This window comes from Penaeus monodon, chromosome 26 (genome assembly GCF_015228065.2).
Source record: "Penaeus monodon isolate SGIC_2016 chromosome 26, NSTDA_Pmon_1, whole genome shotgun sequence".
NCBI classification, from domain to species: Eukaryota; Metazoa; Arthropoda; class Malacostraca; order Decapoda; family Penaeidae; genus Penaeus; species Penaeus monodon.
In genome coordinates this window covers 27,287,989-27,304,619 of record NC_051411.1, presented here as the reverse complement: position 1 = coordinate 27,304,619, position 16,631 = coordinate 27,287,989, and the positions used below count along the sequence as shown (strand labels likewise).

Sequence of the window (16,631 nt, the reverse complement as noted above, 5' to 3'; positions counted from 1 at the left end):
GAATGTCCAGCTTGGTTACTGTATTTCTTTTTATGTAAATATTTACCAATTCTTTTCTTGTTTAAATTTGTTGCCAATTCTTGAAGCATATCGAGAAAGGTCATAGTCGGAGGGGTAGCCGCTTAGTTTTTTTTTTATGTTGATAGTGATTTCAAACCTTTTCATTTGCATTGGCTGTTGGAATGGCAGAACTTGTTAACATTCCGCAGGAATAAGTTAAAAAGTTTGTACTCTACCCTTTGTAAAAAAGGTTCCCCACAATTATAAACGCCTGCTGCTCCATGCCAATTATTCTTTTTTTTATACCATACCCTTTTTTTAAACCGTTATTGTTCGCCTCCGTCCCCTTTCCTAATTTGTAAACCCCACAGTGCAGTTTTATTTTTTTAATTTTTTGTAAATCTTAATTTTGTAAATAGGGCAAACCCCGTAAGCTTTCAAAAAGAACGTGTTTCGAAAAAGGGTAGACAAAAAACGAGCATAACCATGATAATGTTGGGATTTTCATAAAAATAAATTTTACTCTGCGCAACTGGCCCTATTACGAGCAAGAGGGGGAGAAAATTGAACGGGAATTTTATACCAATAAAATTTAAACCCCAATCTATCCGCAAAACGATATGGGGGAAAATAAGATCGTGTATAAATACCACAGGATAAGGTTTGGGTTTTTTTGGTAATTTTTACCGGGAGCGACGCACCCTCCCGAGATAAGTTCAAAAAAATTTTGGTTAATTTTCCGAAAATGACAACCGGGGCTTCCCCACAATATTTATTCACAATTTTTTTCGTGAGATGAAACGAAACTTATATTTTTAGTTCTTTTCCCCGCCCCAATTTGATGGATTTGATAAGTCCCGATAGCAGGGGAGGGCATGAAATAGACAGGGGGAAAGGGGGGGGAAAAAAAGGCTGAAATAAAAAGAAAAAGGAACGAAATGTGTAAAAAAAAGTACAAAAAAAACCTTAAAATCGGTAGAAACTCTACGGACGCGCCGCCATCTTTCAAACCCCACGGACCCGCGCCAACTTTCGAAAAAACCAAAAGGAACATACCCATTTTTCTAAAAAACACGGGATTTTTCATATTCCAATCCCCCGTGTTTAAGTACAATGCGTCCTAAACCCAAAAAAACCCAACCTTAAACCTTGGGGGTTTTTACCTACATCATATTTCCCAGCCAGGGGGGTCGCCCCCCGGGCCCCCCGGACCCCCTTGGAAATATACCCTAGCCAGGGGGCTACGCCCCCTGGCCCCCTGGTTAAATATGCCTTAGAAGGGGCTGCCCCTGGCCCCCGTGGGATAATTCGCCTAGCCCGGGGGGTACCCCCCGGGCCCCCCGGGGTAATTTATGCGCCTACCAGGGGTACGCCCCCGGACCCCCGTGGAAAATTTTCACCTAGCCCGGGGGTATGCCCCCTGGGCCCCCAGGGGAAAACCAAATCCTTTTTTATGCGAAACCCCGAAGTTTCTTCGCTTCCGGCTTGGTCAATTTGCTTGTTTTTAATCACTTTTTTACATTTGCGGCACTGGGTGGGTTTAAAAATCAGGCTGTGATAGAAACGAATGTCTATTTTTCCCCAATTTACAAAAGGGCTTTAAAAAATTTACCCGGGAAACGAGAGCACTCGAAAAAAGACATTGTCCCGGCGTTTTTTCGAGGTAATGGCCTTGCCGGCCCGTTAAATTCCCCGGGGGCAAAACGCGCAGGCGCCAAGGGTATTGTATAAATAGGTAAAAAAATTACCAAAACGCGTAAAATTATTAAAAGTAAAGAAACCATTAAAAATTTTGAATTTGGAAAATGGGCACTGGGATTTACAAAAAATCGTTCTTAAATGCGTACAATACAAAACTACTTTCTATATCGCATTAAAAGTTACGCATCACTTATTATATGTATAACGTGCATATACATATATATTTCATGCTGTGTATGGTATATGTTATATATGTGGTACATTATATATGGTATATATATGTATATATATATATAGAATATATATATATATATATATATATATATTAATTATACATATATAATCAACTATAATATATATACTATATATGATATATATATATATATATATATATATATCATATATATATATATATGTGTGTGTGTGTGTGTGTGGTTGTGTGTGGTGTGTGTGTGGTGTGTGGGTGTGTGTGTTGTGTGTGTTTGTCACAAAGCAACGAGACAGCGAACAGGAAAAGCCTCACAAACCAAGAGTCAGGCTACTATCAATGAAATGCTTGATGATATTTCAATTGCTGAACGCAGTACGTCTCGAATGATATCGTTATATTTTAACCGAGAATATTCATGTTCATTATCAAGCAATCATTATTATCACATAATTCGAAAAAGAGGTATATATATTTTGTGACATTTTTAGTGTTATATGAGCAACTGATAAAGAAAAAGCCAACTCTACATACTACCTGCAATTTGTTTAGTTTTCTCCGTAGAAATTCTTCTATTTTCCTTCCACAGATGGGCGCTACTACCGCGTCGCCTGGCAAACCCTCTATTACCTTAGTTTCCTCATGAACCTTAGTTTGTTAATTTTATGGTCATTTGGGTTACAAGCCGGGTGGTCCGTGTAACGGCTTACGGTGGTACCTGAATTTTGTCATGCAGATATGATTGTTTATTTTTAATTTTATCATTGTGGTTTTATATTCAACTTCTACCTCCCATATTTCTGCAGTACTTGATTTTACACACGTACTGTGTATTGTAGATGAACGATATGTTAATCCATTTTTCAAAAGATATGATTAGTTGTATGCTATATTTACGCAACCGTTTTTCTTTTGGCGATAATGCTTATAGACGGCGTTTTCTGTATGAGTATCCATCGTGCATAGTGCATTTTGTATAGTATCGTGCTAATGTTACCAGCGAGCGACGCAACAGAGATAGAGGGACCTGGACCCTGTCATCATTAGGAGCATTAGTAGTCATAAACACAGGCACAACTGTTTCGTCCTCTTTACCGCGGAATGACGAACATGCCCGCCTGCATATCCTGGTCAGGAAATTTTTAAAAATACCTCGCACGGACTGTCCACATTCTACTGTATTTTTTCTTTTTAAGCACTCTTGCAACAATTATCATCCCGCATCAGGTGTGAATGTCCAGCATTTGTTACTGTATGTTTACTATTTATGTACAATATTTACCAATTCATTTACTTTGTTTTAAATTGTTTGCCGATATTCTTGAAGCATTATCGGCATCGAAAGGATCTAGTCGAGAGAGGGTAGCCGCTAGTTTTCTTTTTATAGTTTTGATAGTTGACTTTCGAAAACCTTTCGTACTCTGCATGTCTGTTTTTGTAGAAATGGCAGAACTTTGTTAACATTCCGCAGGAATAGTTAATAAGTGTTTGTATACTACGACACTTTTGGAAAAGAGTTACTCCACAATTAGTCGACACGCCAACCTGCTGGCTCCAATGCAATGTATTTGCATTTGTTATACATGCATACCAGTTGTAACCGTTATATGATATCGCCATCCGATCCCTTTCCTACATTTTGTAAACCTAACATTTGCCTTTTTTATTTTTCCTAATTTTATTGTATATCTCTCATTTTCGTAGTAGGTTCAAACCGCGTAAGTGATTGCATGAAGGAGAAAGTTGTTTCATGTCATTAAAAGAAGATTGACAATACACGAGTCAGTAACCATGATATACTGTTGAGTTTAGTTACAGTAACTAATATATGTCTTACTCTGCGCAAATCTGGCCGCGATTATTACGAGCAGTAGGGCATGAAGAATTGAACGGGTGAATTTTTATCTACCTAATAATGTTCATACCGAAATCTATTCACACTCAACAGCTGATTATGGCACCATATAGATCGTGTTATAAAATACCGTGCATAGGATTAAGGTTAGGTTTGTTGGTACATTTGTTACCTGGTAGTTCGACGCACCCTCCTAGATGACTAAGTTACAAAAACAGTTTTGGTTATATTTTCCGAAAATGACAACCGGGTCGTGCCCTGACAATATTTATAATCATCAGATTGTTTATCGGGAGATACAACGAATCTGATGAATATTTTCAGTTGCCGTTCTCCACCGACATCTTGATGTGATTGTATAAGGTTCCCGCGATAGCATGGAGGGTCATGAAGTAGATCAGTGAAAATTGTGTGGGGTAAAAACAGGCCTGAAATAAGAAGAAAACGGAACAGAATGTGTAAAACAAGTGACTAAAAATAACGCTTAACAATGGATATGATAACTCTAATCGGAACGTCGCCGCATCTTTCAAACTCTACGGACCGACGCGCCAACTTTCGAAAAATAACTCTACGGGAACCATACGCCATTGTTCGGTATAAATCTACGGAGTTTCACAGATTAGATCGTCCCGTGGGTTCGTACAATGCGTCTAATCCAATAACACCCACTTGATCTACCCTTAATCCTGTGGATTTTATTACACTACGATCTATATATTCCCTAGCCAGGGGGCTCTGGCCCCCTGGGCCCCCTGGACCCCCTGTGGTAATATATACTTCCTCAGCCATGGGGCTACGCCCCCCTGATGCCCTCCTCTGTGTGTGTTATATATGAGCGCTCTAGCCGGGCTACAGCCCCCTGGACCCCCGTGGATTATTAACCTTCGCCTTAGCCAGGGGGCTGACGCCCCCTGGACCCACAGGGGTATTTTATGTGCGCCTACCAGGGGCCCATACGCCCCCTGGAACCCCCGTGGTAATAAGTTACCCCTAGCCAGGGGGCTATGCCCCTGCACCCCACAGGGTAAAAACCACATACTCTTTTATATCGCGAAACACCGGACGTTCATATCTTCGCTTGTTCCCGCATGCTATGGTCACTGTTATTCTGATTTATCGTGAGTTGCTTTGTGTCTAATCCACTGGTTTTGCAGCATTTGTTCTCGGGCGGCACTGTGATGGGTTCAATATGACAGGCTGTGATAGAAACTAATGTCTATTTGTCCAGTATATCCCCAAAAGGGCTTTTAAAATTGACCCGAGAATCGACGCAGCACTCGAAATAAGACATTGCTCTCACCGGCGTTTTCTCGAGGTATGAGCCTGCCGGCCTGTTAAATCTCCCGTTGGCAAACGACGCAGCGCGCACAAAGGATATTGTATAAATCAGTGTAATATTTAACTCAAAACAGTCGTAAAAGATGTATCATAAAAGTTAAAAGAATCCATTAAATATTATTGAAATATTGGAAAAATGGGCACTGGGGGTATGTACAAACATATCGCGTTCTTACAAGTGCGTAGCAATACAAGAACCATATCTTGCTATAGTCGCCTTAAGGAGTACGCATCACATTGTTTGGTCCTTCGGCAGGTACACATGATGATGGGGACTGTAGCCTCAGAGCTGTGTTTCTGCTCAGGTGCGTTATTTTATTGTTATTTCCCGGTTACTATAAGCTGCCGCTGCAGATTTACTATATTGGCTTCCTACTCTAATTTTTTATGCTCTACAAGATGTGCAGATGCTCATTTTCTCATATCTACCTCAGTGCGTCACTCTCGTAACTTTTTAATTACCGTTTGTTTATTGTTTAGGACGTATTTTAAGACGACCACGGGGATCTGGCTTATGTGAATATCCCTGTAGATTTCTCACCGAACGATGGTTTTGGTTCCCGTAGAGATTTTTTTCACGAAAATGGGTGCGCGTCGGTCCGTAGTTTGAAAGATGGCGGCGATCGTCCGTAAAGTCTAGTTTCATTTCACGATTTTTAATGCGTTTTTGTAGCTTGTTTTTACACATTTCTGTTCTCTTTTACTTTTATTTCACCTGTTTTACCCCACAATTATTCCTCTGATCTACTTCGATGTTTCATTAGCCTCTCCCCTTGCTATCGGGACTATCAAATCACATCCAGATTGTCCGGCTGGAGAAGACAACTGAAAATATCAGATTCGTTGTCATCCACGAAACAAATCTGTGTTGATCTCAATATTGTTCAGGGTGAAGACCCTGTTGTGCGTCTTTTCGCAAATTACCATCAAGTCGATTTTTTCAAATAACCCGAGCCAAACATTGTCGACGAACGAAGTAAACAAGGCACAATCAAATACGAGTTATAAACGTCGTCGGCAAATGGAACACGCTAACCGGGGACGTGCCCGATGTGCATCTTTGAAGTCTACAGACGACGCTCCAGTTTTTCGCTAAAATTCTAATGGAATAAAACCCGTCTTCGGCAAAAACGACCTACTGCTATTTTAACATATAATCACGATCCACGTGTTTATCGTACAATTGCGTTCCTAAAACCAAGTAAACCACCTAACCTTAACACCTGTGACGGATTATTACACTACGATCTATCTATTTCTAGCCGGGGGCTCTGCCCTGGACCACCCTGTGGTAATATATTAATTGCCTAGGCAGGGCTAATGCCCCCCTTGAGCCCCTGTGGATAATTGTTCGCCTAATCACCGTGGTAATACATAACCGCCCTAGCTAGCTGGACCCCCAGAGTAAACCACATACCTTTATAACGCGAAAACAAGGGAACGTTTCTTCCTTCCGTCTATAGTCACAATTGTGCTTGATTCTAATCACTTTTTTTCAAATCTGCCATTTGGGGCACTTGATGGGTGTCAAATATCAGGCTGTGATATAGAGACTAATGTCTATTTTTGCGCCCTGTATATCCACCATATCGGCTTTCACATATGACCGGATCGACGCGCACTCGAAATAAAAACATTACTCACTGGCGTTTCTCGACGGTAAGGCGTTGCACGGCCTGTCAAATCTCCCGTGGTCAAACGCGCAGGCGCACAATGATTGCAATAAAATAGTGTAAATAATTACCAAAATGCGTAAAAGATGTGTATAAAAAGAAGAATTCATTAATAGATGAAATTTAAAAATGGGCTCCTGTAATTACAAAAAAAAAAAGTTCTTACAAGTGTGTAGTAAGACATGACTACTTGGGGAGATCGCATTAATGAGTTACGCATCACATTGGTTTTGGTCCTTGCAAGGTAAACGTGGATGGGGCCTTAGCCTCAGAAGCGGTTGTTTCTCAGGGCCTTTATTGTTGTCTATTTCCCTGTTTATATATAAGGCCGCTGCAGACCTTACCTTACATATTGTCTCCTTCCTACTCTATTTTTTATGTTCTACAAGATGGCAGTGTCCATGTTTCTTCTCTCCGTGCTCCACTCTCGGTACACTTGAAACCTTTTTTTTTTTTTTTTTCTTTCTCAGGTTTGCTTTGATTTTACACGCCCCCCAATCCCTTGCCCGTTGTTGTCGTGGGGGGGGGCCTTAGGAGAGCGGAGACGGGACCCAATGATGGGGGAACTCCCCACCTTGGGAGCGCCCTCGACTCAACTAATTACTTGCATGGTCTTTTTTTCCTTCCCACTTTTCGTTTCTGTCCCTTCACAAACCCTTTCTGCTATCCACCTCCTAAGGTGTGAGAGCTATGCTGAACGGATTGAAAGGCTGACTTGGTGCCAGTCCTGAACGGGCCTGAGGAGCCATGGGCACGGTGTATTCCCTGATTAGTTACCTAGTCCCTTACCCCGCAGGGGTCCTGAGTGGGTTGGACTGATTTTATCCCCACATAACACAGGCTTCCATGGCCAGTAATGAAAACTTCTCCCCACTTAGTAGGTGCAATGAGGCTTGCCCCTTGTAATCATATAGCCCCAAACGATGTAAACCCACTCCGATTCCGTTTCCCTGACACCCACGGCTCGCCTTTACCCCGGCTTGTCCAGAACAGACTGCAATAACTAACCCCTCTCATTCAATGCCTCACTAGTACAGTACTGCCACACATCAAACCCTGAAGGAACATTTCCACTCTTCCATGCATGCTCAATATTCAACACTCTCTATCCCCATCAACCTTCCCAACTTCTCCCCACCTCCCTTCCCTTTATTAATACCTTCTTTAAAGCCTTATTAGCCCACCTCTCCATAACACTACCCATTCCCTCAACAAAACTCCATTTTCGTCACGGCCCCCGCTCTTACGACACCCCTATCGCTACAACATATCTTGAATACTCCTCTTTACGCAGCCAAAATGGGACCGATCTAACTGCTCTGCACCAAACACTCACATGTCCAACTGTGGCGCCCCCCATAATGTATTTTATGGCTGTCCACCTACAAGTTTTGAGTCTGAGGTAGCAAGACTCTCAGATTCAAACTTGACTCACACCTACTGAAGCCAGACAGGAAGCACGTCGACGTGGTTTTTCTCTCTTACCTCATTACTACTCCCAATAATCTGTGCTCATTTCTACTAATATACGCACTACCCACCTCACCCATACATCTAACTCTCCCCTCTTCTACTCCTACCCTTCCCCAGTCAACTCTTTTGCCATCCTAAACACTCCAGACACTCCAATCTTACTACAGATACGCCCAATCTACCACAACAACCACCAACACCTCCCCTCTCTCCTCCTCGCACTAACCCGTAACAGACAGAACAAACACGTTTTCCACCCCCCAGCTTCCCCTTACCACACAACAACTCCACCTTTACCTTTGCCCGCTACGCTTGAGCACCACCAATCCTCTCTTCCCCCCCATCAACGCTAGAATTCCTTTATCCCCCAAAACTTCCCCAACCAACTCCTCAGAAGAAACTATTGAAATATTCAAGAATTACTTATGAAACACCTGACACTCAACCTCCAATCATTACAACTCCTGCTCCTTTCAACACTCCAAGTAACTGCTGATATCCATCCCCTCCTAATGATATCCCCCCTACCCACCTCATCCCTAACCCCTCCCAACACCGCCCACCCACCGCGACCCCAAGCCCTCCCACATTAACCTCCCACCATCCCTCCTGTACACACGTGAATCACCTTTATGTCCCTCCCACCACCCTCTATCCCTTCCACTCCCGCCTGGATACACACGTGAATCCCTTATGCACCAGTATCCCCTTCCACAGACCTGTCTCCTAATACCCTCCTAGTAAACACCAACTCCCACACCTCTCCCATCTCGACCGCTCGGTCCCTTTATCCGACCCTCTACTAGAATTGCTTCCCCCTCAAAATCGTCAAGGACGTACTCACAATCCTATATCCTAAAGTATAACTATTCTTCATTGGAATATTGCGATGGTTTCCGCTCCAGACCTACCTTTGTCATACATTACCTTTCCTACTTATTAACACCTCATCTATATGTATCCTTCAAGAGACCTTTCTTACATACATCCTCCAATACCAATTCCCCATATTTATCTATTTTGTGTCTCTATGTCCCCACATTTCCTTTATGTCTCGTCCATACATTACTCTCTGGCTTTCCTACCATCCTATCCTCCTATCACCGTGACCTCCCAACTCACTGTCGAGAACTTCTTACAGATATTCCTCTTTACTCACATCACGCATACATATCCTCATTTAATTCTAACTCCTTTTCACTCACCAATTCCTTTGCCCAACATATAGACAACTAATCTCTAAACTTCAACATCCACCCTTCCCTAACATTAACTAGAGTGCTTAAATGGACCGTAATGGTCTAAGCACATTTATCTTGCTATTTGGAACCATTACCATTTGATTTGTATCAGTTTGTTAATGCAATCGACTCAATAAAATGCCTTGCTATTTGAGGAACAATTAATGAGTCTCATGTGCGAATCTTCTGATAGGTCATCAGGAAACTTGTAGATATGGCATATACATATTAAAGATGTGCTTTGGTCCAATCATGATTAATGAATTTGCTATTGTGTGTCAATCACGCAAAACGTATCCCGGAGTTAAACTAAATGAATTTGTCAAAAGCGTAATTGTATGTGTGACCATGTGGCTCCCATCCCGTAGTTTCAGGCAAACGCGTTCCAAGTTATTTTATATGTTTTTGTTCTGTTTTCCTTGTGTTAAGATCATGCGATATATACCTTCCAAAGGCAGCAAAGCCGAAGATTGAATTCAAAACATAAATTGTTTCCGAAGTCGGAGCTGGAGGACCTGGAACATTTTACCCTTTCCCATCTCGCCAATTCCTTTCAACTCACTCCTTTCACTAAAATAGACACGTCCTCCTTCACAACCTGTTCTTTTCCCCTCGAACCCCACTCCACACCAGCGCACCACCACGAAACTAATCCTCAACTCAGTCGTTCTCACACCAAATGCCTATCGACTACTGATACTAGCCTCCTCCTCTCCTCTCTCTCGACCCGTCGTTTCATTTTGCATCCCTTGTCTTTTTGCTCAAATAAAACCCCCCTCCGTTCCTTTCCTTTTTGCTCGCCTTGTTTCCCACCACCTTCCTCTTCCGCCTTTTCTCTGCCTTCTTCCCCCCCTCCTCTTCCTCCTTTTTTTTTGCCTCGCCTCTTCCCCCACCTCCTCTTCCTCCTTTCCTTTTGCCTCGCCTCTTCCCCCACCTCCTCTTCCTCCTTTCTTTGCCTCGCCTCTGTCCCCCACCTCCCTCTTCCTCCTTTCCTTTTGCCTCGCCTCTTCCCCCACCTCCTCTTCCTCTTTCCTTTTTCTGCCCTCGCCTCTTCCCCCCCACCTCCTCTGCCTCCTGTCTATCCCTTTTGCCTCAGCCTCTTCCCCCACCTCCTCTTCCTCCTTCCGTATTGCCTCGCCTCTTCCCCCACCACATGATATCTCTTCCTCTTCCTTCCTTTCCTTCTGCCTTCGCCTCTTCCCCCATTCCACCCTCCTCTTCTCCCTTTCTTTTGCCTCGCCTCTTCCCCCCACCTCTCTTCCTCCTTTACCTTTTGCGCCTCGCCTCTTCCCCACCATCCTCCCTTTCCTCCTTTCCTGTTGCCCTCGCCTGGTAGTCTTCCCCCCCCTCCTCTTCCCTCCTTTTCCTTTTGCCTCGCGCCTCTTCCCACCACCACTGCGCTCTTCTTCCCTTTCCTTTTGCCTCGCCTCGTCCCCCACCTCTCTCTCCCTTACTCCTTTTTGCCTCGCGCTCTTCCCCTACCGTCCTCTTCCATCCTTTCCTTTTTGGGGGGGGGGGGAATCGCCCATCTCCCCCACACTCCTCTTTCCTTCCTTATCCTTTGCCTCGCCTCATTTTCCCCCCACCAACTTCCTCTTCCTCCTTTCCTTTTGCCTGCGCTCTTCCCCCCCCTCCCTCTTCCTCCCTTTCCTTTTGCCTCCCTCTTCCCCCACCTCCTCTTCCTCCGTTCCTTTTTGCTCTAATCGCCTCTTCCTCCCCCCACCTCCTCTTCCTCCTTTCCTTTTGCCTCGCCTCTTCCCCCACCTCCTCTTCCTTCCTTTCCTTTTTGCCTCACCTCATTTCACCCACCTCCGTCTTCCCTCCCCTGTCTCTCCCCCACTGCTGAGAAGTTTTTTCTGACGACTTTTATATCAGCCCAGTTTCGCTACTGAAGAACTGTGCAGACACTCCGTCCAACATGACATAGTACGCCTTTGAACCATAGATCATGCAAGATAACTACAAAATTGCTAGATACAACGTACAACAGTGTAGTAAACAACACATATATGCTCCTCTTCACCACCCAACAGCCGACAGAAACGGCATCCTTACATAAAATACCAAATATAGAATTACATAGTTATCACCATGTATTCAACGTATAACAAACTGTGTGACTTGATCACAAACAGGGCAGATAGAGGACCTGGGTTTCTGTGAGGAGCAAACTGACAACTACATAGAGTACATCAACACACACTTTCAGAGACACACTTGTAATAAACTGACCAACACTGTGGAGTACTGTAAACCACACAATAACATTGAGAACCTTCGGCAGGTCCACAATAAGGATACCAGGTATGTTTATAATCTAATTACAATGTGCACACTATGGTACGACGTACAGCTCGCATAAAGAACATGTATGACAAACGTGGCTCCAAAATATATGACACGGCCACAAATGCAAACCACATCCCATATTGTCATCCACACATTCCAGCCAGTCTATCTATACAGGAGTCTTGTGTTTCAGCCAGGCATCAACCTACAATTTCATCTCTTAGTGCGGTCCACGCAGTCTGTCCAGGGATAACTCTCATATAGAGATACTCCTAGCTGTGAAGGGATACCAGATGAAAATCTGTCTAGAGCCAGTGCCTGTCTGGTCTTTCTCCACCAGCTGGAAGAAAGACTCGATGCCAAAAAGCTATAGAATATTACTAGAAGTTTACTATTGGATTGTCCAAAATTGACTTGTTCTGTAGAAATATCGTTACTACTATAACATGATGCCTCACTCTAAAAGCTTTAAAAATTGTCCAACAAACTTCATTTGTTGATTGTGAAGCATGAGCACGGAGCTTTCTATCAGATACATTTATACCCTGGCGGGACATAAGTGTAGAGACAGTGGAATACCGTACCATGAACATATACTAAGCAAACACGATTAGAACCCATAAACAGGCTATAGAAATTATCGATGTAATAAAACTTTGCTTTGGTGTGTGTGTCATGATCGGAATTTACTAAATTTTCTCGGTTTGTTATAACACATAATTGCTTATCCATGCCCTAACTTTCGTATTTTAACAGTCCATATTGTCCTGGTATTTAGGAAGGAATAATTGTTCGATTTTCTACATTTTTGTTCAAAACTTTGGCATTATTGCATTAGATGTATGATTAAAAGAAAAAAAAGTGGATGGCATTTTCTACGTGTAGTGCTTTGATTTGTGATGTGTAGTTTCATACTGGTACACTACCCCATGATGTGCGAGCGGGGGGGAGATAAGATGGGTTGGAAAGCAACTATACCTTGCAGACGTATTCGCAGTAACTCTTCACTCGGATCACCTTATTTTCCCATCTAGACATTTGTTACTACCGTAGCAGACATCCACCGAGTACCAGCACTCGTACGAGTTTGTCCTTGGACGACTCATCGAATAAGGACCATAACAGCAATGACGACGTGCACACATCAGGGGCTTTGTAACCAGACAGGCATGCGCACGGTGGCACAATTACTGAAGAGAATGGGCCACTCTGTTAACTATGAGCGTGGGTGGTTGAGCAGAAACTGCCACCTCAAGCTGTTATCATTTAAGCTACTGTACAGGAGTGTGTTCCTGTAGCTTATTCTCTCTCCTATGCTCTTGCCGTCTCACAATGCATTGTTTGGTCATATACATCATCCATCAAAAGGCTTGTTCAGTGGGGGGATTGGGTTGGAAGTCCCCTCGATGAGTTGTAGGGGTGCACAGCCCCCTACGCCTAAGTTCCGTCATAATGTGTACATACGCTTTACAGTTCAGCGTTCCTCCTTACTTAATTTCTTAGCCCTGATCCCTTGGTAGCTCTCATGCCCACAGTAACAGTATTAAGGGGATTCTGCAGCAGATTTCCTACATAGTTATAGCTTAGTATGCATATTAGAAGGCTTCATCGACATGATGAAAGGTAGTGCCTTAATTAAATGCCTGAATTTCATAGACATTTTGCTATTTGCTGTTAAAACATTTTATTTTAGGCATTTTCTTGGCAGGGCTTGGGGGATGGAGGGGTCGCTGTAAAAGTTAGGGCATCGCTGTTTTATAACGTTTTGAAGTCCAAAAACCAGTTTAAAAACGTAATGATCAAATCATTAATCCGAGGAATTATACATCTTCCAAAATGAGAATGTTTATTATATAATTGAAAATTATCGGATGCATTACGTGATGTATTTCAGCTAGTTGAACTCTGCCCATAGCAGTACTGTCATCACAGGAATGTATATTACATACAAGTGAAATTGCTTTGTAATATATTGGGCAGAAAACAAGACTCCATACCTCTTATGTAATGTCCTTTCATTTACTGCTTAAAATTTCAGCTTTCTGATCATGCGCCACTTTCTAATGTCTATATTTTGTTCCAATCTTTCATTGCTTTATCCAGGAGTAGTAAGACGGTTTTTCCTTGTGCACAGCTTCCATATTCTCTAGCTAGTCCACAATCCTACGATCAAAAACGTTTATAATTCTCAAGACACTCTTCTCAAATTACCTATCACCCTGCCCCCTCACTCGCTCCCAACCAATTGTCCATAAATAAATCCCGACTATGAACAGTAGTAAAGCAAGAATATATTCACCTGTATAGTGTAAGTTACACAAAGTCGTCTACATATCAGTTTTAGTTAGGTATTAAATTGGCATCCGTAATAATACTCCGGTAAATTAGATGTATATAGATTGGATGTATATTTAATAATTGATATATTATCTTGCACATCATGCCCTTGTATGCACTTCCGAGCAAACAAATTCGACCCTTTTACAAATGAGCTGTGAAATTTTACTAAAGACCAACCATCAAACACTAGGTGAATATTATTTTGCTCCTTCCCAATATATGTGTGTGAGAGAGAGAGAGAGAGAGCGAAAGTGAGAGCGCGCGTACGCGCACACTATATATAATTATATATTGTGTAATCTAAAAGCAAGTATAACATAATTAAGCATTACACCTCACCCTTTCATTAACCATTTCATGTCATGACGTTTGCTGCAATTTCACATGCCTGTCCTCGTTGCACACAAACTAGCAGGCTCTGTGGATAGGCTTTTAACCTTACCCCCTAGCTACCAACACAATCAACAGCAGATACATAAGTATTGTAGAGAATGATATATTTGGATATCTCCTATCTATGCACACTAATATTTGAGTTAAAAATCCATGATGGATTATGTTTTAAAATTGAGGTTTTGCTTCATTCCATTCAAGTTGTCCACTGAAAACCGAATGTACCAGACACTATGCAGACCCTTACGTTCGTAAATAAAATTTATATTCATCAGAATGAGCTGTAACATTTTGTCCATCAATTGTGCTTTTTCCGTAGTGTCTAGACAAGCTCGTGACTTGATCACTCTTGAAATATCAAATGAACTGTTGCATTGAATTCTATGCAAGCAACCTATCTCCATATCATAGTAACCATTTGATAGGTAAGCTATAGAAGAAAATGAACACTAAGCAAACTTACCTTCTAAATGCATTGCAGAGACGAGTTGACACAAGGAAGGAATCAAGCATTAGGCTACATATACCCATAAACGGTAAGATCAATAAGTTTTCAGAAACCAGTCTTCCAAAAAAATTGTATCCATGGTCTTCTTGTCAATCCATGGGTTTTTCCATGATTTTGGTAACGCTGTTACGTCGAAGCATTTGTGGAGAGGTCATTGTTTATTTTAGAAATATTCATTGCTTCTTGTTTACAAAAAATTAAAACTAAACTGCAATAACAGTGGCCAATTTGTTATCTATGGTTTTTTTTTTTCGTAGAAAATTTACACATTTTAAAGGAGGTAGGCCTTTCACTAAGGCTCTTTCTGCCATTGGGGATTGATCTTTTCTATTAGTCCCACCACCCCCTCCACATACCCGTTTGTCGTGGGGCTTGTTTGTTGCAGGGAACTGAGGCCCAGGTCTGTTTGATTCCTCACCTTGCTTGGGCCTCAAGATCTTCCTTTTCTTTCTCTATATAACCTATGTTGTCCATTTCCTGAGGATGTGAGAGCGTGTTGAGGATCAAAGGTTAGCTTCGGATCAGTCTTGAATATCATCAGGAAGCTATAGACACAGTATTGCCATTTAATCTGACCCTTCTCTCTCATGAGGACCCTAAGGGGTGAACCTTTTCTCTTCCCTCATGGCCAATAATGATTTTGTACCTGCATTCAGGGCATTGTGGTCGCTCCTTTATCAAAAGCCCTACAAACATTAATGTGTCTGGTTATTTGACCCTTGTTCTTCTTTGATCAGGACTGAACAATGTTATTACTATCAGCTCCTTGATACCTGCTGTCAAATCGGTCCATTCCAAGTCACCTACCCATATCATTCTCCACAGTCGTCATTTTCAACCACCACTTCCCTTATTACTGTCTGCATCCTTAATGTCCAGCTCCCCGTAGAACTCCTCACTCAACACCACCCCCTCTTCATTCTGTTCTCGTCCTTCAACTGCTTCCACCACTACAAATCTTTTACTCTTTTTCAGCCCAGTTAAGTATGATCTATTTTTCATGATTCCCCCTACAGCCTCTTACAGACAATATCCTTCTATCCCAACAATGTCTCTCAAAACAAGTAGACAAAGTTTCCTTCAGCAGCCGTTACAATAGTTCGTGTTGTCTTAGTTACATCCGAGTCCCAAGCTCGAGCATTATCCACCCTGACTGACCTCATTGATAAACCCATTCCTGCCCAGGAATTAAATTGGATTAAATGTTAATTAATACTTGTATAGTAAGTGTTTCCATCTTCATAGTTAATTGCCCTATCAATGACAAAGACCGATCAGATTGTGAAAACGATCTATTACCTGCCTCACTGCAGTACCTCTAGTGCTACACCATTTCCTCCAGAAGCCGCCGAAAGTCATACACCAACATTGCCAAGATTATCTACTGTAAACATGACGTTCCCAATGAAGTTTATCTTTCCCTCTCGATCATATCAACCCCTCCCCTGTCAGTGTCAATTTTTGGCATTTTGGCCATACTGCTAAACATGTACCCAACCTGGCCACGACTGTTGTGGTGGCTCCATAATGCTTTACATTGATTGCCTATGAGGTGTTTCTCTTGCCTACCTTACTCCAGTGCCTGTCCTTCTCCTTCCCCATCTTCTTC

At 42.4% G+C, this 16,631-nt stretch overlaps 1 protein-coding gene across 1 annotated transcript in view; it reads left to right on the top strand.

Moving 5' to 3' along the window:
- Positions 1–2,675: 2,675 nt before the first annotated feature.
- Positions 2,676–16,631, top strand: part of LOC119590046 — a 28,898-nt gene continuing 14,942 nt past the window's right edge. The window contains exon 1 of the mRNA XM_037938776.1: positions 2,676–2,732. The gene's annotated coding sequence lies outside the window, so the exon portion shown is untranslated. The remainder of the gene's footprint in view (positions 2,733–16,631) is intronic.